Below are 27,563 nucleotides of genomic sequence, written 5' to 3' on the forward strand. Positions count from 1 at the left end.
TGGATGAGCTTCAAATTGGGTTTTCTAACCGCTATAGTATGTTTGGTTTTAATTATGGTCCCCTACACCTTGGAGGCTGAGCAGAAGCTTTCAATTTAAGGTTTCAACAGCAAGTTATTTTGAGCAGAGGTATAATGACGGTGGAAATATAGTACCAGGTGACCTTCAAGTTCTTCTTCTCACCAGTTTGTCACCCCACATTCTGTGACTTCCAATACTTATTTTGCTACAGCTGCTATCCAGGTGCCACAAACTGGTTTTGGCTCAAGGATAAGCAAGCATTTATTGCCTCATAGTTTTGAGGCTAGAAGAAGTCTAAACCCAGCGTATTGGCAAAGCTTGCTTTTCTAGCGTTCTGGCTGCCGACAATCCTTGGGGTTCCTTGGCTTGTCTCTCTACCTCCATTGCACAACAACATCCTCTCTTTTCTGGCTTCTGTGATTTCTGGGTTCTGTTTGTAAGGCCTCCAGTAATATGAGTGAAGACCTACTCAGAGTCACTTGGTAGCATCTTCAAATGTCCTATTTACAGGGGTTCACATCCACAGGGACATAGCTTAAGATTAAGAACATGTGCTTGTAGGAATGCATGATTTAACCTACCATGAAGAAAATCACCTGTTTCCAACCTAGAACGTTTATTCAGGAGTTTACCATCATTATCCTATAATTGGGCCTTATTCCCTATCACCCTCATTTATGTTCTTAGGATAGAAAAATGATCCTTGTCTCACACTGCAGTTGTTTATAGTGACAACAATCCTCTCCTACCCTGCCCAACAAAATCTAAAAGGCATTTTTAACTTCAAAAGGTTTTTATCCCCAGGACTATGTAAAGGTTTTCCACTCTTGTCCTGATAATTGTCACCTAAACATTAAAACATTAGGTACAATGGAATATTACACAGCTGTAAGACAGAATAAGATCATGAAGCATGTACAATATGATGGACCTTGAGGACATTATGTTGAGTGAAATTAGCCAGAAACAAAAGGACAAATACCATATGGTTTCACTGATATGAGCTAACATTAATGCGTGAACTTGGAGAATTTAAGTTAAGAACACAGATTACCAGGAGATAGAAATAGGGTAAAGATTGGGCAATTGGTGGTGAAGGAATACAGATTGTGCAATGAGACTGATTATAAAAATTCAGATACAGATATCACAATACGTGACTGAAGCACAATAATATAAGTACACTGAATGAAGCTGAATATGAGTATGATTGAGGGAGAAGGGCTGGGGGCACATATGAAATCAGAAGGTAGGATAAAGGATAAAGAATGAGATGGTATAATTTAGGAATGCCTAGAGTGTACAATGATGGTGATTAAACGTACAAATTAAAAATGTTTTTGCAAGATGAAGGACAAAGAAATGTCAGTATTGCAGAGTGTTGAAAATAGATAGTATATGGGAAAAAGTACAATCAATGCAAGCTAGGGTCTATAGTCAACAGTAACACTATAATAAGCTTCCACTGAATGTAACAAAGGATTATGCCAAAACTAAGTGTTAACAGGCAGGGGCATGAGAAAGGGGTATGGATTCTTTGTGGAAGAAAAGGAATTGTCTTCAAATAGAGTATGGTAGAGAAGGTATACAGTTAGGCTGGATTGTATGACACATGAATAAAACTATTTAAAAATGGTCAGAGAGAAACAAGTACTAGAGAAACAAGTACTAGAGAAAATGCAGACGAAGAGATGTACTTATTCAAGAGATGTACTTATTCCCTGTGGGTAGGGAAACTGAGAGGTGCAGCCCCTTGGAGAGCAGTGTGGTGGTTCCACAGGAGGCTATGGGTGGGTTTGCCATATAATCCTGAAACCCCGTGGCTTAGTGTATACCTACAGGAACTGAGAATGGAGACACGAATGGACATTTTCATGCTTATGTTTCTGGTGGCAGTGATTGTGATCCACAATGATTAGAGTTGGCCTAAGGCTATAACAACTGGGGAATGGAAGGGGGAACTATGATGTGTACATACAGCTGCAAGAAGGAATGAATATGTGAAGCATGCTACTAGATGAATGAACTTTAAGAGCTATATGTTGAATGCAATGTCAGGAACAAAAAGGCAAATATTATAATGCCTCAATTATATGGACTAACTATAATACAAAAATTCAGTGAACTAAAGTCGAAGCATGGGTTATCAGGTTGGGGCTTATTGTACAGGGTCCTAGATAGTAAGCTCTTACAGCAGTCACATATATTCAGGAGGTGTAATTGTCAATTCTAAATTCTGGGATACTGAACTGTTTGTATATAACCTGGTCTTTCCCAGAAACTTCAGGTACTTGTGTGACACCTGAGTCAGAGCTCTGAAGCTATGAAAGTCAGCAGTACCCCATACAGGAATTGTTTAAAAAGTTTTAAAAAAGTGGTCAGACATCAAGGAGAAATTGAAGGAAGCTGATCTGGATAGGACGAAGGTATACCAGAAGACTGGGTAAAGGATGATATTGTCCATAATCTTAAAACTCCAACTTCTGTGTGAGACTAAAGGGACAGATGTTTATTTGTGGCAAAATTTATATTTTGGGTAGTGCATTTCCTAGTTTAACTTGTATGGTTAGTTTAGTTGAACACCATAAGTACATGAAATCTTGAATAGGGTATGAGATTTTGTTGGTTTGTCCAGGTTAGTGTGATGCCCTGATAAATCCCAGAGTGATTTAGAGAGTGAATAGAGAAGTATTTGCAGGAACTGCTTAGGGGAATGGGGAGAAAGGGGGGAAAATTCAACTTCCCCATTTGGAGAATTTCTCATATTCTCACAAGCATTGGGGACAACCAAATCAATAGGCTGAGCCCCTGATCTTGGGGTTCACCCCTGTGAAACTTATTCCTGCAGTGGATAGGCTAATCCTACTTATAATTATGCCTGAGAGTCGCACCCAGAGAACCTCTTTTGTTGCTCAGAGAACCTCTGTTGTTGCTCAGATGTGGCCTCTCACTGTAAGCCAACACAACAAGTCAACCCACTGCCCCCGCACCCTTACGTGGGACATGACTTCCAGGGGTGTAAATCTTCCTGACAACATGGGACAGAAATCCTAGGATGAGATGGGACCCAGCATCAAGGGATTGATAAAACCTTCTTGACCAAAAGGGGGAAGAGAGAAATGAGACAAAATAGAATATCGGGGGCTAAGAGATTTCAAACAGAATCAAGAGGTTATCCTGGAGGCAATTGTTATGCATTATATAGATATCCCTTTTTAGTTTATGGTGTATTGTAGTGGCTAGAGGAAATACCTAAAACTGTAGAGCTGAGTTCCAGTAGCCTCGTTTCTTGAAGATGATTGTATGAAGATATAATGCTAACAATGTGACTATGTGATTGTGAAATCCCTGTGTCTCATGTTCCCTTTATCTAGGATATAGACACATGAGCAAAACATATGGATAAAAAATAAGCACATACTAGGAGAAACAAAGGCTAAAATATATTGGGTAGATGGAAATACAAGTGGTCAATGAGAGGGAGAGGTAAGGGGTATGGTATGTATGAGTTTTTCCTTTTTTATTTTTATTTCTTTTTCTGGAGTAATGCAAATGCTCTAAAAAATTATCATGGTGATGGATATACAACTATGTGATGATATCATGAGCCATTGATTGTACACTATGTTAAGAATGTTTGTGTTTGTATGTTGTTTTATCAATAAAATTTTTTTTTTTTAATTAGGGCTTTTGTTTGCCTTCCTATTTTAAATAATGGGCAGCTTGTAAGTAGTATCTTCAATCTTCTTGATTGAAGGTATTTTTTTTCTTTTTCCTTTAGTGTCTGAACCTCAATTTTACTAATCTGCTAAGTAGGGAGGTACATGAAACACACCAGATGGATTTTCCCATTTGCCCAATCTCAAGATGTTGAAATCAGGAAGCTTTGGGGCTGCTCTGACTGCAGCAGACACGTGTGGCTTATGAGGGGACTTCCCAGGGCACTATAGAAAGACTCCTGTATTTCTAATGTTCTTTAGGGGTCCCTCCAACTCTAAAATTGTATGATTGTATTGTCCCCTCAGGAACTGAAATTGGATAAGGAAAGGAAGTAAATGTCCAGAGAACCAAATGAGGAATAAAACTAAACTTTCATTACTAGTTCTGTTAAACTCTCTGCACAATTCATTTTGTCCCCCCAAAGCTCAGTGTTCTGTATTTGAAAACTATAGAAAGTAGGAGCGTAAATGAAGATCTAAGTGGCTCTCGATGTTGATTAAAGTGTGTTCCTTTCTTTCAATGTTTTTGCAATACTATGTTCCCACCCCCAACACAAAAAAAACATATGGGCAAAATTTTACAAACACAGTATGAGAAGGGTAGAACCGTGATGTCTGTACAGGCAGGGTGAGTCGGGAACAGAAGACAGGATGGGAGGAGAAGCAGAAATCCCAGAACTGGACAGACAGAAGGATGGGGAGTCTCCAACCAGTCTTCCCTGCCTAATCAGTGTTGATGGGACTGGACACAGTTCCAAGGGAAGAAGAAAGATGCCAATAAAAACCAAAACAAAAGATAACAGTAAAGAGTAGCTTTTCCAAATGGATGGGTAGGTATCTGGGCAGGGGTGGAGGAGGCAGGATGGGCGGGCATCGCAGCCCCAGCTGCAGCTTGTGCTCCCCTGGTCTTACCACCGGACTCAGCTGTGCTTTCTGCACCTTGAACCCATTTGAGGGACTTGAGTATTTGGGGAAGTTGGTTTTTGGTTTTTGTTTGGTGGGGTTTTTTTTTGGAAGGAGATATTGGAGAATTATTATGAAAAATAAAAAAACCAAAAAGACAAAAACATAAAATAATTTCTTCAGCATAGAACAAAAGTTTTCATCCTTTAATTTAGCAGACAAAGGATTTTCCAACTGCATTCAGCTGTCAGATCAGCTCTCCTGTCATCCATGTTTCACAATACCCCACCACCACCACCATTCCTGTGCAGCCATTCCACTACACCAGTGCCCACTCCATCCTAGCCCTCCCCAGCTCTACCACCCATTCTCCATCTCTGGCTTTCATGAACATCTGTCTGAAGTCAATATGCAGACTCAACAAATACGCACTCACTCCCTGTCACATACATGTGCACCTGTGCATATGTACCTACACAGCCTTCTATTCCACACTCATACTTCCTAACATCAAAGAGATATCAACTGTGAAACCTAGCTTGTTCCTATACTCTCTTCTGGTGAAACTTCCCTGTGCAGAAGTCCTTATAGGTGGCTGTATGCCACCTGGGAACCCCCACCCAAGCCACAGCTGATTGGACCCAAGCTAATCAAAGGGCTATAGCAAATGACCCTGGGCCTGGCTCGCTGAAATTTAAGTTGGATATATTAATTTATCTCTTACAAATTGTAGGTGAGAGGCTTGAATTTTTATTTGTATTTTTCTGTCTCAGCACGGTCCCTGGAGTAGGTTCGGAATCTGCATATACCTGGGTCCATTTCACACACACTTGGTCAGATTGCCTCTTTTCTCCTGCCTCAGGCTTTTTCTTTGGAAGAGCAAGTTTCAGAAGATAAGCTTTTGAAACAAGTCAGATTCTTTCTGGGTGTGGTATTCCCAACAGCCCTGGCGAGCTTTCACACAGATCAGTGTTCAGTGTCTGGAATGGGCCTGTTCAGTCTGTGGAAGGAAGTGTGATAATGAAGGAATGAGGCTTTCCTCTCATCAAGAGGAGAGAGGGAGAGAAAGGAGGAGAAGCAGAGTCAAAGGTCATGAGTAATTACTACTTGATGAGCCCAACTGCATGTGACATTGAAGTTACTCGTGGTGCTGGGGCTGTGAACACTAGGGTCCACGTAACCTACTGCTGGGGATTAAATCATGCCCCTCACAAAAGACATGTGCAGCTCTTAATCCTCAGTCCTGTAGTTCATTTGTAAATATAGCCTTTTGAAGATGTTATTATTAGTTAAGTTGTGGCCAAACTGAAGCAGGGTGGGTCTTAATCCATATGTCTGGAGACCTTATAAAGAGGAAATTCAGGCAATTAAACAGGAGAAGCCAGAAATCAGAAGTTGAAAAAAATCATTGAAAAGCCAGAGAAGAAACAGCAATTGCCATGTGACAGAGGGTTGTCACCACCAGAATGCACCACTCAGGAAGAAAGTATGGCCTTGCTGACAACTTGATTTTGGACTTCAGGCCTCAAAACCATGAGACCATAAATTCTTATTGTTTAAGTCAACCCACTGTGTGGCACAGCAGCCCTAATAAACTCAGACACATGCCAAGCCTTGGGTTGAAAGTTAGATGTAGTTCTGGTCCTTGAGTGATCAGAAACTTCTCCCATAATACCAAGACCCTGGTGATTAAGGAAGCTGTGCTTAGCTGTGCTCCCTCCAGCATCCCCAAATTCCACTTCTTCATTTAGATTGGCCTTGAAAATGTGAGCTGCTGAACTGGGAAAGGAAAGTTTACCCCTTCTCTCTCATCCCCTATGAGGAAATTTTTTTCCAGGAAAGGTCTATGAGTGGGAGACTTAACTCTGACATTTTGAGAAATTTGGGACACTCAGGAAATTTATCTCCTTGCTGATTTTGGAGCACCTATAGTTCCTGCTAATGAAACCTCAAGCTTACAGGATTACTGAAGTTCCCAAGGTCATGCAGCCTTTGGCAAGGTACGAAAACCAAAGATGATAATGAATAGGTAATACAAAGGGAGGTCTCCCTTTGTATTTGGTCTCCCTACATTGTGGTGGGAGACCAAAAGACATAGATAATGAATATCATTTTGACATAATTCATTTTTAGCCATCACATGTAAACGTTTTCTGGAGAGCTCATAAGATGTAAAGGCAATGAAATGAGTTTGACCTCCTGTTCCTTTGTCATTCATCTTCCAGTGGCAGGATTAAAAAGCAATGAAGTGGCCAAAGATCAAAAAGCAAGTAGGAGAAGAAAGCAAAGCAAAAGGTCTGTGTTATCCCTTCTTTAGATATCCTAGTATCTTGACTAATACAGAAGTGGCCCTTTAAAGGTTAACTTTTTCAGCCCATATTAGGGCCAGAACCAAATTTTCTCATTCCAATAAAGTATTGTTTGAATGCCAAGAGGTTCAAAGCCTATATCTCCATCCAGTTTCCCCAATCCTCCTTTGATGCTGGCAGATAAATCCATAGACAGGTGGGTTTCTTGTTTACCTAAATTAGATCTACCAAAGGATCAAGGAAAGAAGTGAATCCAATCCTAAGGGACTAGATGACTCAGAAATTTTTAACGTGAACCTTAGTCAATGACAGAAAGTGAGCTTAGGCTTTGTTAAAGCAGAGAAATGCTGGAAAAATCAGACTGACCAACTAGTCCCTGACCCTCCTTCCCAACTCATTGCTTCTGAAGTATGCAAATAAGTTAAGAAGACGTTATTGGCAGAAATCTCTCAGAGGAAGAGAGAATTTCATTTACAATTGGACAGTTACATCTTGTTCCTTCAAAAGGAGATAGTATCCAATATTCAGGGAACTTTTAAAGGGGTTGAAGGACATGATCAAGAGAACAAAAAGACAAGCCACAGAATGGGAGAAAATATTTGCAAATCATACATCTGATAGGCTTAATATGAAGAATATATGAATATCTACTACTACTAAATAGCAAAAAGATAAACTCAATTTTAAAATGGGCAAAGAACTAGAATAGACATTTCTCCAAAGAAGATATACAAATGGCCAGTAAGTACATGAAAAGATGCTCAGTGTCCTTTGTCATTAGGAAAATACAAATCAAAACCACAATGAGATACTACCTCATACCCAATAGTGTGGCTCTAATTACAAAACAAACAAATCAGAAAAAAAAACAGAAAATCACAAGAGTTTGTGAAGATGTGGAAAAATTGGAAGCTTGATGGGAACAGCTAATGGGAATCTAAAACGGTGCAGCTGCTGTAGAAAACAGGTTGGTGGCTCCTCAAAAACTTAAGTATAGAATTATCATATGACCCAGCAATCCCATGTCTATGCATATGCCTAAAATAATTTAAAACAGGGTCTCAGACAGACATTTGTACACCAATGTATAAAGCGTTATTCACAACAGCCAAAACATGGTAGCAACTTAAGTGTCCATCAACAGATGAATGGATAAACAAAATGTGTTATATACATAAAATGGAATATTATTCAACCCTAAAATGAGAATGAAGTTCTGACACATGCTACAACATGGATGAACTTTAAAAACATTATGCTGAGAGAAATAAGCCAGACACAGAAGGACAAATACTGTGTGATTTCACATATATGAAATTTCTAGAAGAGGCAAATTCAGAGACAAAAAAGTAGATTAGAGGTTATTAGGGGTCTGGGGAAGTGAGTAATGGGGAGTTATTGCTTAATAGGTACAGAGTTTCTCTTTGGGATGATGAAAAAAATTGGAAGTAGGTAATAATGATAATTATACAACATTGTGAAAGCAATTAATGCCACTGAGTCATACACTTTAAAAAAGTTAAAATGGCAAATAAAATTTTTTAAAGGGAAATTAGAAGAGACAGATGAAGAATTCATGAGATGGCTACTCTCAAGAGTACTCAAGATTTGTTTCTTTGTTTTTTTAATTAATAAATAAATTTAAAAAGAAAAAAAAAAAGAGTACCCAAGAAAACTTTTCAGTCCCTCAGGTCTCAGAACTGCTATGAAACAAAAGGAGGCAGCTTTGGAGAGAAAAATGAATGAGTCAGGTATGAAAGATCAAAAATATAGTAGTTATTTATCATGTGAGGCCCCCCAGCACCCAAACACTCTCCTATTTGGGGATTGTGCTGCTTTGAAAGGAAGTATGCCCCCTAGAAAAGCCATGTTTTGATCAAAATCCCATTTCATAAAGGTGGAGTAGTCCCTATTCAATACTGTATGCTTGAAACTGTAATCAGATCATCTCCCTGGATGATGTGATTTAGTCAAGAGTGGCTATTAAACTGGATTAGATGACAACATGTCTCCACCCATTTGGGTGTGTCTTGATTCATTTACTGGAGTCCTATAAAAGAGGAAACATTTTGGAGAGAGAGATTCAGAGACAGCAGAGAATGCTGCAGCACCACAAAGCAGAGAGGCCATGAGCCAGTGACCTTTGGAGATGAAGAAGGAAAATGCCTCCTGTGGAGCTCCATGAAACCAGAAGCCAGGAGAGAAAGCTAGCAGATGACACTGTGTTCACCATGTGCCTTTCCAGATGAGAGAGAAGCCCTGACTGTGTTTGCCATGTGCGCTCTCACTTGAGAGAGAAACTCTGAACTTTCTCGGCCTTTTTGAACCAAGGTATCTTTCCCTGGATGCCTTAGATTGGACATTTCTATAGACATTTTCTCGGCCTTACAACTATAAACTAGCAACTCATTAAATTCCCCCTTTTAAAAGCTGTTCCATTTCTGGTATATTGTATTCTGGCAGCTAGCAAACTAGAACAGGGATAAAATCCCAAATTAGGTGGAGGACAAGCCCCCTTATTATGGAAGCCAAAGTGGCTCACAGGCTTCCCCTACTCCTTGGCAGCTACAGGACAAGCATGTCACCTAAGCTTGGCCAATTAGAGGCTTCCCACCAAGGATTTCAACTCTCAAGTGAGGGAAACAAAACCAAGGATGAGATAGAGATCAATCTTTTGATGCCAAGTGTCCAGGGGCAGTAGGGTCCAAGGGTGGGGCACTAGTGTCCTAAGCCTCCTGAATCTATGGTAAGATTTTGGCTGAGCCCTTCCTTACTCCATTTGTACCTAAGTCTGGTTCTTCTGTTTTCCATAGATTTCAAGAGCTACCAAATTCCATTCCAGTAAATTTTTTTCTTCTTAAATTCATCAAATTGGTTTCTTTTATTTTCAACCAAGAACTCTGACTTATACTGGGTTTTAGCAGGAAATGTATCAGGAAGGAATCCTCTGCTTTTTGTGGTATTCCCCACCTGACCCTTGGACTGCCAAAAGCCCTTCTTTCAGGTGAGGCTCCCTGGGTCGTCTCCGGGCAGCTGAGCAGGTCACCAAGGTATGTGTCACATTTGTATTCACTACACATTCCACCTAGAACTCTGCTCATAACCAACAACGCACCATTTTGTCCTCTGAGAGACGATACATACATATAACCCACATACTTTGCACACTTGTAAATGTGCAAGTGAGTTTTGTGTTAACACATAAAATGTTACTGTTTCTTTCCTTAAGGCTTGACTCAGGAGGAAAATTTCACTTTATTCTGCCAATTAAATGTTCTTCCCCTTTTTAAACTCTTTCTCAAGATTTTCTATGAAGTCTGGGTCCAGAAGTCAGGGAGCTCCGTAGTTCCATGAATGCACCAAAGGAGAAATGTTTTTCTCCCTTAAACCTTCACCAGAATAACCCAGCCAACCCATCAGCCCCACATCCCATGGTCTCCACTTAACCTGACTAGCTTCCACTTCTTTACAGGTACTTCTCAGGTACCACCGACACCAAGAAGCATTTGCTGATCCTTCAAAGATGTAGTAGAGGCCCCTCCTCTACACTCACCAGAAACCCTAGGCATACTTCAATTACCCTACTTAGCACAATGTATTATACTCTATGTCTCTCTCTCCCCAGGAGGTCATGAGCTCCTTGACTGCTGGAACTGTGTCTTACTCACAGTCACACACCAACACTTGGAAAAGTTAATAGGCACATAGAAAGTCCTCAATACATGTTTATTGAATGAATTAATGAATCTATTAGTACTGAGATCTACTCCCAGATCTGAACTTGCTCTGCCTCTGAGGTTTCATCTCCCAAAAGAGGAAATAGAGAAGAATGATCCCAAGGCTCCCTTCCAGTCCCAAGATCTTGTGAATTGCTTACATTTTTCCCGTGAATCCCATTTGACAATGTTAATAGTCACATTTCTTGAATGGGTAGCAAGATAGCCACTCCGCTAAGTATAGGGGATTATGTCATTTGAGCCTATCAAGCCCATATCCCATATTTTGGTGGGAACTCCATCTAACAGGTGACTAAGAGGAAGCTGGCGAGGAGCACAGAGCTACTTCTAAAGGATGCAGCCAAATAAAAGGAAAAGAAAGGGGCCAAAGCAAATGAACATGATTTTCCTGCCAAAAGATACTTGGGGACCAAGCCAGGGAATAGAGGAAAGGAGTAGTTACAGGTGTTGAATGCTCACCCTGTGAATCCTTCCCAAGCCTTATAGGTCAAGGTGTTATGAACTCCAGGTTACTGATGGGAAAACTGAAGCTCAGAGTAGTTGAGTTAACTTGCCCAAGCTCCTACCAAATGGAACCAGAATTAAAAAACCCAAGTCTATTGGATGCCCAAGCCCATTCCATTAGGCCAGGATGTTAAAAGGTCAGTGTACTGACCAGTCCCTGGAACCTCCCCACCCCTCAGAGCGAAACCCTTTCTGTTTTCTCCTAGGGTTTTCCCCAGCTGATCTCGTAAAGGAAGGATCAACGAAACACAGCTTCGCAGTTCTGTGGGGACCTCTCATGTGATCTAGACTGACCTACAAGACTGAGAGTCTGCATTAACAGGGTAGAAAACAACTCAACTTTTGGAGTGCAAGAATGCAAATTCGAGTTCCCAGTTAATTCTTTGTGAACTGGTGATCTTGGGACCTTGGAAACTTACAGTTTCGGTTAAACAAATATTAGAAACCTCCACGTCCATGGCCTGAGAATCCTGGCCTTGATACCCAATTGGATATTATCTGGCCCATTCAAGTAGAGCAACCACCTTCAAAAGGGACAGCATGTCTCAACCAAGTCTGACACTGCCTCTCCCAAGGCTTGCTTATCTGTTTATTTTTCTAAGCATCTGTTGGCTTAGAGGAACACAGCGGGAACACACAAGCGTCCCTCTGCCTGAAGATATCCCCCTGGGCTGTAAAGATGGGCCTGGAGAGCAGGGCTCACAGGAGTACAGATGCTAAACAAGATGCAGATGGCCAGCTGACCCTGGCCATCGGACACCATGTGTCGGAGGTTGAGCAATATTATGGACAGCTCTTTAAACTCCCCCTCACTATCCATGTGCTGACCTCTCTGGCAGAGCTGATAGCTAGGCAGGGCCTCGCTGCTGGGAAATAGGCTCGAATCCCTCCCCCCAACCTCCCTGCCTACTCCCTCCCTTCCTACACTGGCTAGATTCAGCACTGTTACCACACCGCAGTCAGCCCTGGGTGTATTTGAGAGCCCTGACACTGCCGTCTAATGAGAGGGTTGAACCGGATCGTGCAGGAGATGCTCCAGCCTCTGGTAGCTGGCCTGGGCTGACCTGAAGCGAGCTGTCCTGATCTCAGTTGCCTTGCTAATCCTCACATCCATGCCCAGGGATGCTCAGACTCTTTACCAGTGATGCCTGTCACCCCACCTCCATGAGAGATGCACACACGGTCTCAGGAAAACCCGTTATACAAACACCACTTAGTTCTCTCTGAAGCCTCTCCTGCCTCCCTTGGGCAGCGTTCAGTGTTCTAATTTTCAGTCTCCTCTGGCACTCCATATGTACCTCCCTCAAAAGACTGCATGACTGAATAATGAAGAGAAAGATGCTAGAGAGAGACTACCTGGGTTCAAGTCCAGTTCTGCTGGTGACTAGCCAGTGACCTTGCAAACTACTCACTGTGACCTAATTTCCTCTTCTTCAAGTGGGACAATGATAGTAATAGCATCAACTTCAAACAGTTGTTGCAGGGATTACATGAGTTAGAGGTGAAGGACTATGAATAATACCTCTCTATAAACATATGCATGTGCATGTATGTGTTTGTATGCATGTGTACACATATATATACATTGCTGTTGTCATTATAGCATGAATAACATCAGGATGCTGTCATATCATCTCATCATCTGTTTATTTCTCTGCATTCTCCATTAGACGGTGAGTTCTTAGTGAGCAGAGACCATGACATCTATTTTCCAGATAGATCCCTTAAGCCAAGGCTTGGAACACAGTAGGTGCTCAATAACTGATGAAGGAATCAAAATCGAAGTCCCAACTCAGCTCATACACTATCAACCGAGGCAGAAAAGTCCAAATCACCACCCACTCCTCCCCTAATCTCTTTTATTCCCCAGCAGAATTCCAAATGGAATGTTTCAATAGAGGCCTGGCTTTAATTTTAAGAGATAAAGACAGCCAAGAACTGGAGAACTGCTTACCCCAGTTTTCAAACCCTTTTCTCCTTATTCCCCCAAGGTTCCCACTCTGCCTGGCTCCCTGACCCCTCCCGGCTACACCCAGGCACTTCTACTACCCACCCCTGGGCAGCCCTTCTTTCCCGCACTGTGTGCGAGCCCCTGCCCACTGACAGCAATGCTGAGGAAACCCACTTCCTCAGAGGCACCGCCGACTGGGGCCATTTCCACAATTGTCACCCACGGCCCTTCAACGCCAAGCTGCTCGGCTGGAAGCAGACCAGACTCTTCCACTGCTGAGAGTGACATCCAAATCCCAGCCTTCTGTGACGTGCAGTGCTCCAAAGACCACACACAGAAAGACAAGCAAGAGACAAGCACACCCCTCCCCTCGCTTCTCTCTCCCCACCCAGGCCCCACACAGACACCTACATCACTACACCTCACACACGGGCTGCACACACACACCCCTCCCAGGGGGCTCTGCTGCCTCTACCCCAAGACCAAAACAACATCATAAAGTTCAGGGCTCACTTAACACTGTCCTTCCCAGGCTGCAGAACCTCCTAAGTACCCACCATCCTTCTCAAGTGCTTTGTGACATCACAGGGCCTCATGGGAAGGTGTGAAACTTTAATTACTTGAGTGTGCCCTAATTTTCAGGTCCCATCCCTTGCCAGGCACTTTGCAATAATGAAAAAGACACTCATGTTGCAGAATGAGGCAGGAGCTTCAACAGCCTGAGTGATGGAGCTGTCATGGACATTGTCCTTATCTTCTGTTCATAAGATGAGCAGCCCCATCTTAGAATGTCTTGTATATGAGCTCCTAAGTAAATGTGAATTTGAAGAAAGGATGCCATAGCTAAAAACTAATGTTCAGAAAGGGTTGTACTTTATCCTTCAGTTCCCATCCCTCCACTTCTAGCAGATATCCAAATGGAGAGTCCCACTGGATGAAGCTTCAGCCCCACCAGCTTCCCCTGCCTTTGTTCCCCTCTGGACACATACAAGTACACACAGTCACAGGGGCTGCTCCTCCCGGGCCATGACTGTTTCTCGGTGGGGAAAGCGTTCCCCAAAGACAACCCGACTTAGAAGACCCAAGAAGTCCAGGCTGGCCACCAATCTTCATTCTGGAACCAGAATTTTGTCTGGGAAGGAGGTTTATAATTCCACAAAGACTCCTAATTCACCTGAAATACAACATTCCACGGTCTGCTCACACCCTGGGGTCATGACTTCTTTGGGTTTCTGCAACCCCAGAGCTGTATGTTGGGAAATGAGGGTGGAGGACAGGACAGATGGAATCTTGAGAATGTTGTTGGGAAATAGATTCTGTGGAATAAGTAATCAACTGCCCTCAAGTTTGACTTCACATTAAGTCCTTCCATCCAATGAGGGATCAGTACGTAGGAAGAGGGCACATCTAAGGGACATCCTGCAGACTGGCATTAGGTGCCACTGTGAGCATGGCACAGTGCTGGTGACGGGGATAGCTGTACTGGAAAGACCTCACTTACAAGGACGCGACCCCACACTGGGGAGATAAGACCACAATAGCCCCAAGGGAAGGCTCAGATCAACCCACAGCCACATTTCTTCAGTGTCAAATGCAGTATCAAAGTAAGGAAGGAACTCAGAGGAGGAGAGCTGGGACTCCATCAGGATCTTACAGCCCTGAGGCAGGAAACAGAGTGGGTGCGGACAAAGTAGCACAGAGAAGCAGAGAAGAGGAAACGTGCCGGAAGGACTGAGAGGATGCTGAGTCCAACATTTGGGTTGTGGCTGAGAACAAGCGCCAGCGTCATCAAGGGCTGCTAGTGACTGATACCTAAATGTCAGCACCGTTATAATTGCTTCATATAAATGATGTCTCTTTGTATTTATAATCACTCTGGGAGGTGGGTATTATATCCCAATTTTATAGAGGAAAAAGGTGAGGCTTAAAAAGGGCACAGTCCCTGGTCCTAGCTCTACCTCTTCCTACTGATTTTCCCCCAATCAAAGCCTTACTTTTCTCCTCTCTAATCGTTGCACTCACTTGGGTCCAATTCTCCTAATTTCTATAATAACTAGAAGAATATTTTCTCCTACTGGACTGGAAAGTTCCATGAGGTCAGATTTGGAGCTAAGATTCATCTTCATTTTTCCTTTTTCCGCCTTTCAACAAACCTACTGATTTATCCTGCAGTTCCCAACCCTCCCAGGGGAGGAGAGAATTTAAAGTGACTACTGACCTAGAAACTGAAAAATATACTGTGGCAGATTGTTCTATTGACAGCTTGATTACTCTGTGACTACATTTACAAAATACCCTTCTCTGGATGGCTCCAGATTAGGGTTGGTTAAAAGAGGAGTTTCCATGAACTCTGGAGAGAGACAGGGAACAGAGGCCATGGTTGGATGAAGGAATCAGAATTAGATGCAAGGACAACAACATGTAAACAAGTGCCAGGGGTCCCAGGCTGTCCTCACACTCTTCGCTCTTGTATTAGTTAAGTTCATGGGTCAATGTTTTCTCTGTATTGGTGTCCAGTTGTTTGGTCAAACAAAGCACTAGCTTATTACTATGAAGGTATTTCATAGACAGATCTACATATATAGTCAGTTGATTGTGTCTATAGCTGATTGCAGCTACAATTAACAAAGGAAATTACCTTCAGCAATGAGAGGAGTCTCTTTATCCCATTAGTTGGAGGCCTTAAAGAGAGAACTGAGGATTTCAAAAGTCAGAATGAACAATCCCCATCTCCACTACATTTGGTCAGCCCACCACTTCCAGGGAATTCAACATCACCTTTATCAAGTTTCCAACTTGTGGCCTGCCCTATGGAATTCAAACTTACTGATCCCCATGGTCACATGAGCCAATTCCTACAATAAATCTCTTTATATATATATCCTAACAGATTTTTTGCTTTGAAGAACCCTGACCAATATGCCCTACAGCCATTTCTTTCTCCGATGGTGATCCTGCCCTCTCATGAAAGCCTCAGCCCATCACCAGGCACTTGGCTTCCTCTTGGCTTCATTGCTAGTTTCCCCCACCTGATGCCTCTCGGGCAAGGGAAAGAAGGAGTGTGGCTTCTCAAACTGACTGCTCCTCCCACTTGGCCTAGCCCCTCCCATACTGGAAAAGGTTTAATTTCTAGAATACATCTCATCCCTCAACCCTGGGTTGTTCTGCTTTCGTGTTTAAACATGGACCAATACCTGTGTAGAAAGAGTAGCCTCTCTCAACACCTGGACACATGTAGGCAAATCCAATGCAAAGGATAATAGCCCTTCAGTTGTCCTTGCACATGTGGGAGACAAAAAGGAAATCCCAGAGGCAGAGGTCAGATTAGAAAGCCTGAGAGACAGAGGAAAGGAAGTCCAGACTCTGGGGCTATGTGTTCTGGAATAAATTCCCAGTTCCACCAAACAAGAACTTCTTGGGCAAGTTGGTCACTTTTCTGAGCCTCAGTGTTCCCCTCTGTCATTGCTCTCACATTGCAATATCCAGCTACGCCTAGAGGCAAAGGCCCAGGAACTTTGTCCTTCTGTTCTCTCCCTTTCTGAGAAAGGGAGACCTTACTTAATTGGCCCTTACAGTCACCTGCACCCCTCCACTGCACCGCACCAATGTCTGGGCACACAGCGGGCTCATCCAGGGGATGGCAGCTAGGAAAGAAGAATCAGCAAAGCTGAACAAGCAAGGCCTGGATGGGGAGAGGAAGTAACAGAAAGAGCAAAGAAAGAGGAGGGCAGAGAGTGTTTGCAAGAAGGGTGTCCTTACACAGCCTTGTCCAGGCCAGAAAGCTTTCAAGGGATGGATTTCAGAGTGGCGTGTCACTTTTCCTGATGTCCATCTCACACAGGCCAACCTCCTGTGTGCTGTTATGGTTTGAGGGCACTGAGACTTTGTCCACAGCCTTGGCTCTCGCCTGCCCCTGGATTGCCCAGATTTCACTTCCTCCCTTTCAAATCACGGCAGATTTTTTTCTCTCTCTCTCTTTGTTTTTCAGCCTCAGCTTCCCCTGCACTTTGCTAAGTGGAAACAAAGAGTACAGGTTTAGTCTCCTAACAGCTTGTGATCTGGAAAGACATACAAGTGACAGAGGAACAGACATCCCCCAAACCCTGCAGTGAGCTCAGCGACATGGAGCAGTTTAGCAGACTTGGTTTGAGGCAGGTGCTTGGCTATGGTAAACAAGGCAGCCCTGCCTTCCATGCACTCTGGGGGATGGAGGCAAGCAGAAGATAAGGGGTAGGGGTCCAAAAACAGATGCCCTCCAGGAGTGCAGTTGGGATGCCGATGTTGGGGTCCCCCAGTTTCTCCAGAAGACAACCCTTCCATGAGATGTTTCAGCATCTGCACGGAACATCTATTCATCAAAGATTCTAACACTAGGGGATGGCTACAGGGCACACACACACAAGTCTGTTTGCATACAGTTAAATTTCCTAAGAATCTACATTCTGAAATCTATCTCTTTGCTATTGACATAGGAACTGTGTGTGGTGCCATAGAAGACTCAATCCTTCCACCTTACCTGTCTTAGTTTCCCAGCTGCTATAACAAATGTCACACAATGGGTTGGCTTAAGCAATGAAAGTGTATTGACTTATGGTCTGGAAGGCTGGAAGTACAAAACCAAGATTTCAGCAAAGCCAGGCTTTCTGCCAAGACTCTGTGGCACGATGGTGCTGACTTGCTGCAATCCCTGTGGTTCCTTGGCTTGCATTTCTGCTTCCCATCACATGGCCATCTCGCTGTCTAGTTTCCTCTTCTAGTTTCCACTAACTTCCAGCTTCTTCTTGTGGCCTTCTCTTTATAAGCCTCCAGGAACAGATTAAGCTCACGCTGATTCAGTTTGGCCACCCTGGAATAAGATCACAGAAAATCCTCTTCACCAATGAGTCATCCACACCTAAACTGATAAATTACCTTCAAAAGGTCTGGAATCACACCCACAGGAAGGTGGATTAAGATTAAGAACATATCCTTGTTGGGGTGCATAAATTAACCTACCACATTTCCTTTTACCCCTCAGCCAAAGCTCCCCCAAATGAGCATGACCCACACAACCAACAGCATGAAAGTTGGGTTCCCAGCTACAGCCAGGGAAAGAGACATGAAGTAGGAGGGGTTTTCCTTTTACTTCTTCACCACATACTTTGGAGTTACAACCACACTTTAAAGAGAGTGCCAGATTGGTGGAGTTGGTTAAAGTCCAAGACAAATGTTTGATGTTTGTTTTTAAACCAGGTCTCCTGAGCTAAAAACCAAGCAAGCTTGTTACAAGGGGGGAAATATGTCCTTTAACAGGCATTCAAGAGCACAGGGAGAGAGCTCTTTGGACTGAGGAAGATTTCCTTCCCTAGTACATAGACTCCAGAGTACAAAGGCAGGTACTGGTTTCAATAACTTGATTAAAGCTTTTAAAAACTCCCAAGTCCCTGGGAGTTGGGCAGCAGGGACAGACCCTGTAAGGGAAATGACTGGTTTCAGTTCAGAAACTAGAAAAGAGGGAGAGATGGCCCTGAGAGCCAAGGCTCAATCCTTGCCTCTCTAAGAATTGTCCCCGTGTTCCCTCTTGGGTCAGTGGAAGCTTTGAAAAGCACCAATAACCACAGCAAGGAAGATTCTGGCCAAACCACATAACTCCTTCAGTCAACAATCTGTCAATGAGCTACCCGCCTGCCAGGCCTCTCAGAGAGAAGAGCATGGTGGTTAGAATCTCAGGCTTTAGAATCAGATACAGGTTCAGAACCCAGACCTGCCACTTACCATCTTATCAAGCCTCAATTTCTTGATCTGTAAATTCAGGGTAGTAGCAATGCTATATGAAAGGGTGGCTGTGAGAATAGAATGAGAATAAAATAATGTGACTTGCCCAGTTCCTGGCTATCAAATCTTGATATCAAATGTTAAATACATTTCTGCTTAATAAAGTATAATAAAAATTAAAATTTAAAAGCCACTATGATTCAGGGTATCAGGCCTCAGTTTAGATTATTGTGATAACTTTCATGACAGTTCAAAAGAAGGGCTGAATTCCCACTTCTAAGTAGATGGACATACTTTTCCCTATTCCTCTTACTAAGGAATTATACAGCTAAAAATACTGGACATTACTATAAAGCAAACATAAGAAGACTCTAAAAATGGGAGAAAGGACAGACTGGATGGGGACCTCAGGACTCCAGAAACAATACCTTAGAGATTCCTCTTGGTTTTTCTTTTGGTGCATATATCCCAGACTTAGAGCTGAAGAAGCCAGCCAATGGGCATAGACAAGCAAAGGCCCAATAAGGAGCTCTTCACTCAAAGGATCAGGAAATGGACGGCCTAGAAAGAAAACTTTAAGTCAATACCGATGTACTGCAGTCAAACACCTCAGAGAAAGCAGGGGCCCCACCACCAGTCATACCCACAAAGGCTGAATGGGAAGCCTACACTTCATCACCCTCACCAGGCTATAGTAGGGTGCCTTCAACACCCTCCCATGGTGGTGTCACAGAAGATCAAGAGGGAGACAGGAATTTCACCCCCACTGGGCAGTTATAAAAAACTGTATAGGGGGAGACCAAAGAGGGACTAGACCTTGTGACAATAACAAGTGCCCTTCCCCTCCACCCTACTGAGTTTTTGTCAGAGGAAGCCTAGTGAAAAGTCAAGACTTGCCCCATCACTTAGCAGTAATGAGACTACCCTCCCACCCTCCATTCCCACACCACAACTCTTGGTTTAATTGGGAGGCCATGTGTCAAGCAGGAGCACATTCTTTCTAAGCCAGAGAGGTATCAGTGGAGGCCTAGTCAGGAACTGAAAATCCCATACATGTTAAGCAGTAATGAGAACTGCCCCCCTCGGGTGTCAGTGGAAGCCTAGTAGGGACCTCCTACTCCCACCTGGCAGTAACAAGATGCCCTACCACTGCTGAAAAAGTATAAAATCTAAAACAGGTTTAAATAAGATCCATATTCTCATAACATAATACTCAAAATGTCTAGATTTCAATAGAAAATTACTCATCTGATACCAATATCAAGATAAAGGAGACGTTAGAACTCTTTGACAAAGATCTTAAAGCAGCCATCATAAGAGTATTTCAATGAGCAATTTATGAACAGGCCTGAAAAAAAAACAAATAGAAAGCCTCAGAAGAGAAACAGAAGTTATAAAGAAGAGCCGGAAAAATGCAACTGAAATAAAAACACAATGGATGAATTCAATATCAGAATAGAAGGGACAGACAAAAGAATCAGTGAATGTCAAGATAGAAAAAAATAAACATCACCCAATCTTAATAATAGACAGAAAATAAAATGAAAAAAATATGGTTGGAGACTCAGTGACATGAGGGACTGTAACAAACAAACAAACAAAAAAAAAAAAAAACTATCATTTCAATCATTAGAGTTCCAGAAGGAGAGGAGAAAGAGGGTAGGGCTAAAAAATACTTCAAAAAATAATTGATGAAAAACTTTCTAAAAGAATAAAGCCAAAGAAATCTGCATGATACACCAAAGAAACATACATCACAATATATGATAGTATTGGTTCAGAAAACTAAAGACAAAGAAAAAGTCATGAAAACAGCAAGGAAAATGGAACCTTACACAGAGAGGAAAAGCACATTGAATGAGCAGATTTCTTACCAGAAACCAGGAAGGCCAGGAGGACATGGCACACGATTCTTTAAGTGCAGAAAGAAAAGCAGTGTCAACTCAATTCTATATCCAAAAAAGATATCCTTCTGGAATGAAGGGGAATCAACATATACTACAATGAAGGAAAATTAAGAATATTTGTGGCCAATGGGCCTACTCTGAAAGAATGGCTAAAGGAAGTTCACTAAACAAAAAGAAGAAATCTTGAAACATCAGGAAGGAAAAACAATGTAATGGAAAAGAATAAAAATATAGATAATACAATATATTTTCCTTCTTCTCTTGAGTTTTCTAAATAATTTTTGATAGTTGAATAAAACTTATAACACCGATGTGGTGCTAAATGCATGTAAAGAAAATATTTAAGACAATTAATTAGATTTTAAATGGGGAAGGAAAAGGAATGTAAAGAGAAGTACAGTTAATACACTTCAGTTGAACTGATAAAATGTTGATTCCAGTAGATTGTGATAAGATATGTACATATAAGGTAACATCTAGAGGAATTACTAAAAGGGATATGCAAAAGGATACTCTAAAAAACACCATGGATGAGTCAAAATGTAATTCTAAAACAGTGTTCAAGTAACCTCAGCAAAGCAGGAAAAAGAAAATAGGAAAAAAATAAAATCTCGCACATAGACCCTAATATATCAATAATTACATTAAATATAAATGCTCTAAGTACACCAATTAAAGGACAGATGGATTCAAAAACTTTTCCCAACCATACACTGTTTACCACAAACTCACTTTGAATATAACAATATAGTCATATTGAAGGTAAAACAATGGAAAACTATATATCATGCAAGCATTAATCGTATTAATGACCAATATAAGATAAAGTAGACAGAGTAAAAAAATTACCAAAGAGGGCATTATCTAATATTAAAAGGGTTAACTCTCCATGAGACAGAACAATCCTAAATGTCTATGTGTCAAACAACAGAGCTGCAAAATACGTGAAGCAAAAATAGATGAAACTGAAAGGAGAAATAGGTAAATTCACAATTATAGTTGGGGACTTCAATAACTCTCTCTCAACAATTGATAGAAAAACTACACAGAAGATCAGCAAGGATATAAAAGAATTCAACACCATCATCAAACAACAGGATGTAATTGATGTATATAGAACATTCCATCCAACAACAGCAGAATACATATTCTTTTCACATAAGCACAAAACATATACCAAGTTAAACAATTTTAATAAGGGTTCAATAACCAGAGTTTATAAAGAACAATTACAACTCAACAACAAAAAGACAAATAACCAAATTTAAAAATGGTCCAAGGATTTGAACAGACATTTCTCCAAAGAAGATATACATGTGGCCATTAAGCACATGAAAAGATACTTAACATCATTGGTCATCAGAAAAATGCAAGTCAAAAGTACAATGAAATACCACGTCACACCCACTAGTATGGCTATTATTTAAAAAAAAAAAACAGAAAACCCCAAACGTAGGTGAGGATGCAAAGAAATTGGAACCCTTATATGCTATTTGTGGATTATAAAATGGTGCAGATCAGTTTGATGGTTCCTCAGAAAATTGAACATAAAATTACCATATGACCCTGCAATTCCCTTCTAAGGTATCCCTCTAAGAATCTACCTAAAAGAATTAAAAGCAAGGACTTGAATAGATATTTGTACACCAGTGTTCATAGTCACATCATCAACAATTGTCAAAAGATAGAAGAAGCCCAAATATCCATTAGAAGATGAATTAATAAACAAAATAAGGTATTTAGACTCAATGAAATATTATTCATCTCTAAAAAGATACATAGTCTGATGTATCTTAAAAACATCATGTTGAATGAAATAAGCCAGACACAAAAATAATATTATTGTGTGATCTCTTGTATTAAATACCTAGAATATGCAAATTCAAAAAGACAGATCATAGATTGTAGGTTAGCAGTGGCTGAGGGATAAGGGGAAGGAGATGCTATTGCTTAATGTGTGCAGGACTTCTGATTGCGGAAATAAAAAATTGGTTTAATGGGTGTTAGTGACAGTAGCACAATGTTGTAAATGTAATTAATACTACTGAATTGCACACTTGAACTTGTTTAAAATAGGAAATTTTTACTTTTGTGTATGTTACTACAATACAAATTAAATTTAAAAGACAGACCATATCTGGATGATAAAATAAACTTTAACAAATTTAAAACTGCCAGGAAATCAAGCTAGAAATCAGTAACAGAAAGATAGCAGGTAAATAAACAACATACTTCTAAATAAGCTAAGGTCAAAGAGGAAGTCTTAAGGGAGATCAAAAAGACAATGAACTGAATGAAAATGAAAATGCAGTGTGCCAGTTTGAAAGGATTTATGTACTGTAGAAAAGCCATGTTTTAATTCTAATTCCTTTTTTTTTTGCATGGGCAGGCACGGGGAAATGAACCCGTGTCTCCGGCATGGCAGGTGAGAACTCTGCCTGCTGCACCACCGTGGCACGCCCCCAATTCCATTTTGTAAGGGCAGCCGTTTCTTCTAATCTTTATTCAGTACTGCATGTTGGAAACTTTCATTAGATTATCTCCATGTAGATGTGACTCACTCAAGAGTGGGTGTTAAACTAGATTAGATGGAGAAGTGTCTCCACCCATTCTAGGTGGATCTTGATTGCTTTACTAGAATCCTATAAAAGAGGAAATTTTGGAGAAAGCAGAGGATTCAGAGAGGTCAGAGAAGGACGACAGAATGCTGCAGAACCACAAAGCAGAGAGTCCACTGGCCAGCGACTTTTGGAGATAAAGAAGGAAAATGCCTCCCAGGGAGCTGGAGAGGAAGCTAGTAGATGATGCCATGTTTGCCATATGCCCTTCCAGCCAAGAGAGAAACCCTGACTGTGTTCGCCATGTGCCTTTCCACTTGAGAGAGAAACCCTGAACTTCATCAGCCTTCTTGAATCAAGGTATCTTTCCCAGGATGCCTTAGATTGGACATTTCTATGCTTTAATTGTGACATTTCCACAGCCTAAAAACTGTTAACTTGCAACTTATTAAATTCCCCTTTAAAAGACATTGAGTTTCTGGTATATTGCATTCTAGTAGCTAGCAAACTAGAACATGCAGCATATCAAAATTTGTGGGATACAGCTAAAGTAATGCATCAAGAGAAATTTATGGATCAAAATGTATATACTAGAAAAAAAAGGAAAAGTCTCAAATTAATAATCTAAGCTCCCACCCCAAAAGCTTATTTAAAAAAAGAACAAATAAATCCAAAACAAGTAGAAGGAAGGAAATAATAAATACATAAGCAGAAATCAATGAAACTGAAAACAAAGTAGAGAAAATTAATGAAACAAAGTGCTGATTCTTTGAAAGGATCAATATAGTTGACAAACTTCTACCAATACTGCCAAAGGAGAAAAAAGAGAAAACACAAATTTACAATATTAAGAAGGAAACAGGGGCTATCATAAAAGATCTTTCAGAGATCAAGAGGATAATAAGGGAATTCTATGAACAACTCGACACACATAAATTTAACAACTTAGATTAAATGGACCAATCTCTTTAAAAACACAAACTATCACAACTCATCCAATATGGAAAAGATCATTTAAATAGCTCTGTAATTATTAAGGAAATTGAATTTGTAATTTTACAACTCCCCAAAGAGAAATCTCCGGGTCCAGATGATTACACTGGAAAGTTCTACCCAACATTTAAAGAAGAATTAACACCAACTCTATACAATCTCTTCCAGAAATTAGAAGAGGAGGAAACACCTCCCAATTCATTCTATAAAATAGCTAGCATTATTCTAATACCAAAACCAGGCAAAAACACTACAGACAAAGAAAACTACAGACCAATATCCCTTATGAATATAAATGCCAAAGTCCTTAACAAAGCATTAGAAAATGGAATTCAGAAATACATAAAAGAATTACAGGCATACCTCGGGGATATTGTGGGTTCTGTTCCAGACCACCACAATAAAGTGAGTCACATGAAGTTTTTGGTTTCCCAGTGCATATAAAATTTATGCTTACACTATACTGTAGTCCATTAAGTAAGCAAGAACATTTGGTCTAAAAAAAAAAATGCACATACCTTAATTAAAATGTGACACAGAGACATAAAGTGTGCAAGCACATGCTTTTGGAAAAATGGCACCAATAGACTTGCTCAACACAGAGTTGCCAAAAACCTTCAATTTATTTAAGAAAAAAAAAAAAACACAATGTCTGCAAAACACAATAAAGTGAAGTGCAATAAAACAAGGTATGCCTGTGCACATACCAAATGTGGTTTGTTACAGTTATGCCAATCACCATATTAACAGGCTAAATAAGAAAACTCATATGAATATGCCAATGCCTACAGTAAAAGCATGTGGCAAAATTCAATGCCTATTCATGATTTAAAAGAAGAAGAACTCTCAGAAAACTAGGAATAGAAGGTATCTTCCTTAATTTGATAAAGAGCGTCTATACAAAACCTACAAGTAACATTATACTTAATGATGAGAAAATAAAAGCAGTCCTCCTCCCCCACCAAAGATGAAGAACAAGGTAAGGATATCTGTTTTCACCACTCTGACTCAACATAGTGCTGAAGTTCTATCCAGTGTAATAAAGTAAGAAAAGGAAATAGAAGATACATATGGATACAAAAGTGAGAAATAAAACGATCGTTATTTGCAAATGACATTATTGTTACATAGAAAATCTCAAGGAATCTTTAAAAAAGAAACTTCTAGAACTAATGAATGAGTTCAGCAGGGTAGCAGGGTACAAGATAAACATAAAAAACTAATTTTATTTCCATATACTAGTAATGGACACGTAGACACCAAGAGAAAAAATGCAATACCATTTTTAACAGCAAGGGAAAATTAAATTGGTGTAAATATCACAAACTACATACAGAATTTTTATGTGGATAAACTATAAAATTCTGTGAAAAAAAGAAGACCTAAATATACTGGGAGATTTACCATGTTCATGGATTAGAAGATACAACATAGTAAAGATCTCAAGTCTCCTCAAATTAACAAGCAGAATCAACAAAATTTCTGTCAAATTTCCATCAAAGGTTGTTTTTAGATATAGACAAGACTATTCTAAAATGTATATAGAAAGGCAAGGGAACTGGAATAGCTAAAACAATTTTTAAAGAAGGATAAATGAGAGAAATCAGTCTACCTAACTCAAGACTTATTATATATAGCTACAGTAACAAATAGCGTGTGGTAATGGTAGAAGGAAAAGCACCTAGATCAATGGAACAGAATGGAAAACCCAGAAATAGACCTACACAAATATGCCCAACTGATTTTTGATAACAGTGTGTGACAGCCTGAAGCTGTTCTATCCCAGAAAAGATCATGTTCTTTTAATCCATTCCTGCTGTGTAGTACTATTGTGGGCAGGATCTTTTGATTAGGTTATTTCAATTGAAATGTGACCTACCTCATTCAAGATGGGTCTTAACCCTCTTACCAGAGTTCTTCTTACCGGAGTTCTTTTTAAGAAGATAAAAGACAAAAAAAAATCCTGAAGAAGCTAAGAGAGACAAAAGCTAAAAAGAAAAACACACATTGAAGCTGAGAAGCTGAAAGCAATGAAACCTGGGGAGAGAAGGACAGCAAATGCCACCTTGTGCCCTTCCAGTGTGACAGAGAAGTCCCAGGTTGCCCACAACCTTTTGTCAGGAAGAAGGTATCATCCTGTTGCTGCCTTGATTTGGACATCATAATCCATAGAAGGAAAAGCTCTGTTCCCAGAAAAAAGTGGATGTTTATCAGAGAAAGTGGGCAGGGGCCAGGCAGATGAAACAAGAGTTATCTGCTACTCATTTTTTACTGTGATGTGGATAAACTTAGCTAAGGCTCACCCTGACACTTACATAGAGTTTTGATGGGTCTTTGGCAGAACAAAAGTTCTTAATTTTGATAAAGTCCAACTTAACAGTTTTTCCTTCTATGGATTATGATTTTGGTGTCACGTTTAGGAACTCTGCTTAGTCTTAGTCTCCCAAAGTTATATAGTTCTATGTTTTACATTTAAGTCCATGAGCTAATTTTTGCATAAGGTGAAACTTGAAATGTAGGTCATTTCATTGCCATGGATGTCCCTTTGATCGGCACCATTTGTTGAGCAAGCTGACTTTCCTCCATGAATTGCTTTTGTACTGTGTTTTGTTTTGCCAAAGCTGGCAAAATGTAATTTATCAGAAATGGGTTGGCTTTTACAATGAGGAGTTATTAATTTACACTTTATAGTTCTATAATGTCCATGTGCCCAAAGAAGATAAAGATAAAGTGGGGAAAACGGAAATCATATAGAGCAAACTGGTGGGAGATAAATTATTTCACTATTGAACCATATGTGAAATAGTCATTGTGATTGACCTCTAAATTCATCTCCAAGCTTCCTGGCAGTCAAGGCAAAAAAAAAAAAAAGCAAAAGACAAAGTGTGCATAGTTTTCTCTTGTCAGGGGAAAAGAAATCATACCTGTTATCAGAAAAGACAAACTCTTTCTTGGAGCTGATTTCTGGAGGAATTTATGGTGTCATATAGTTAAAAAACGGCTCATAAGTAGCCTGGTGGGCAATATCCTCTAGTGCCCCATCATCAAACGAGAGAGTGAGGCTGCTATAGAGAGAGACCCTGCTTCTATCAGAAAGAGCTTGCCAAAAATAGCCACCCTGGAGTCAACTTTCAGCCCCAAGCAGCTGCCTGCCCTGACTGCTCACATCATTATTTGATGTTGTCTGATTAGGTGTAGAAAAATGTC

The 27,563-nt window shown here is 40.7% G+C and overlaps 1 long non-coding RNA gene across 1 annotated transcript in view; it reads right to left on the minus strand.

The window, feature by feature from the left end:
* The window catches only part of LOC143643152 (uncharacterized), a 221,236-nt gene extending 206,740 nt beyond the window's left edge, over positions 1–14,496 (minus strand). Inside the window, exon 1 of the long non-coding RNA XR_013156158.1 lies at positions 14,319–14,496. This is a non-coding gene — a long non-coding RNA (uncharacterized LOC143643152). The remainder of the gene's footprint in view (positions 1–14,318) is intronic.
* Positions 14,497–27,563: the final 13,067 nt, after the last annotated feature.

This window comes from Tamandua tetradactyla, chromosome 8 (genome assembly GCF_023851605.1).
Source record: "Tamandua tetradactyla isolate mTamTet1 chromosome 8, mTamTet1.pri, whole genome shotgun sequence".
In the NCBI taxonomy this organism is placed as follows: domain Eukaryota; kingdom Metazoa; phylum Chordata; class Mammalia; order Pilosa; family Myrmecophagidae; genus Tamandua; species Tamandua tetradactyla.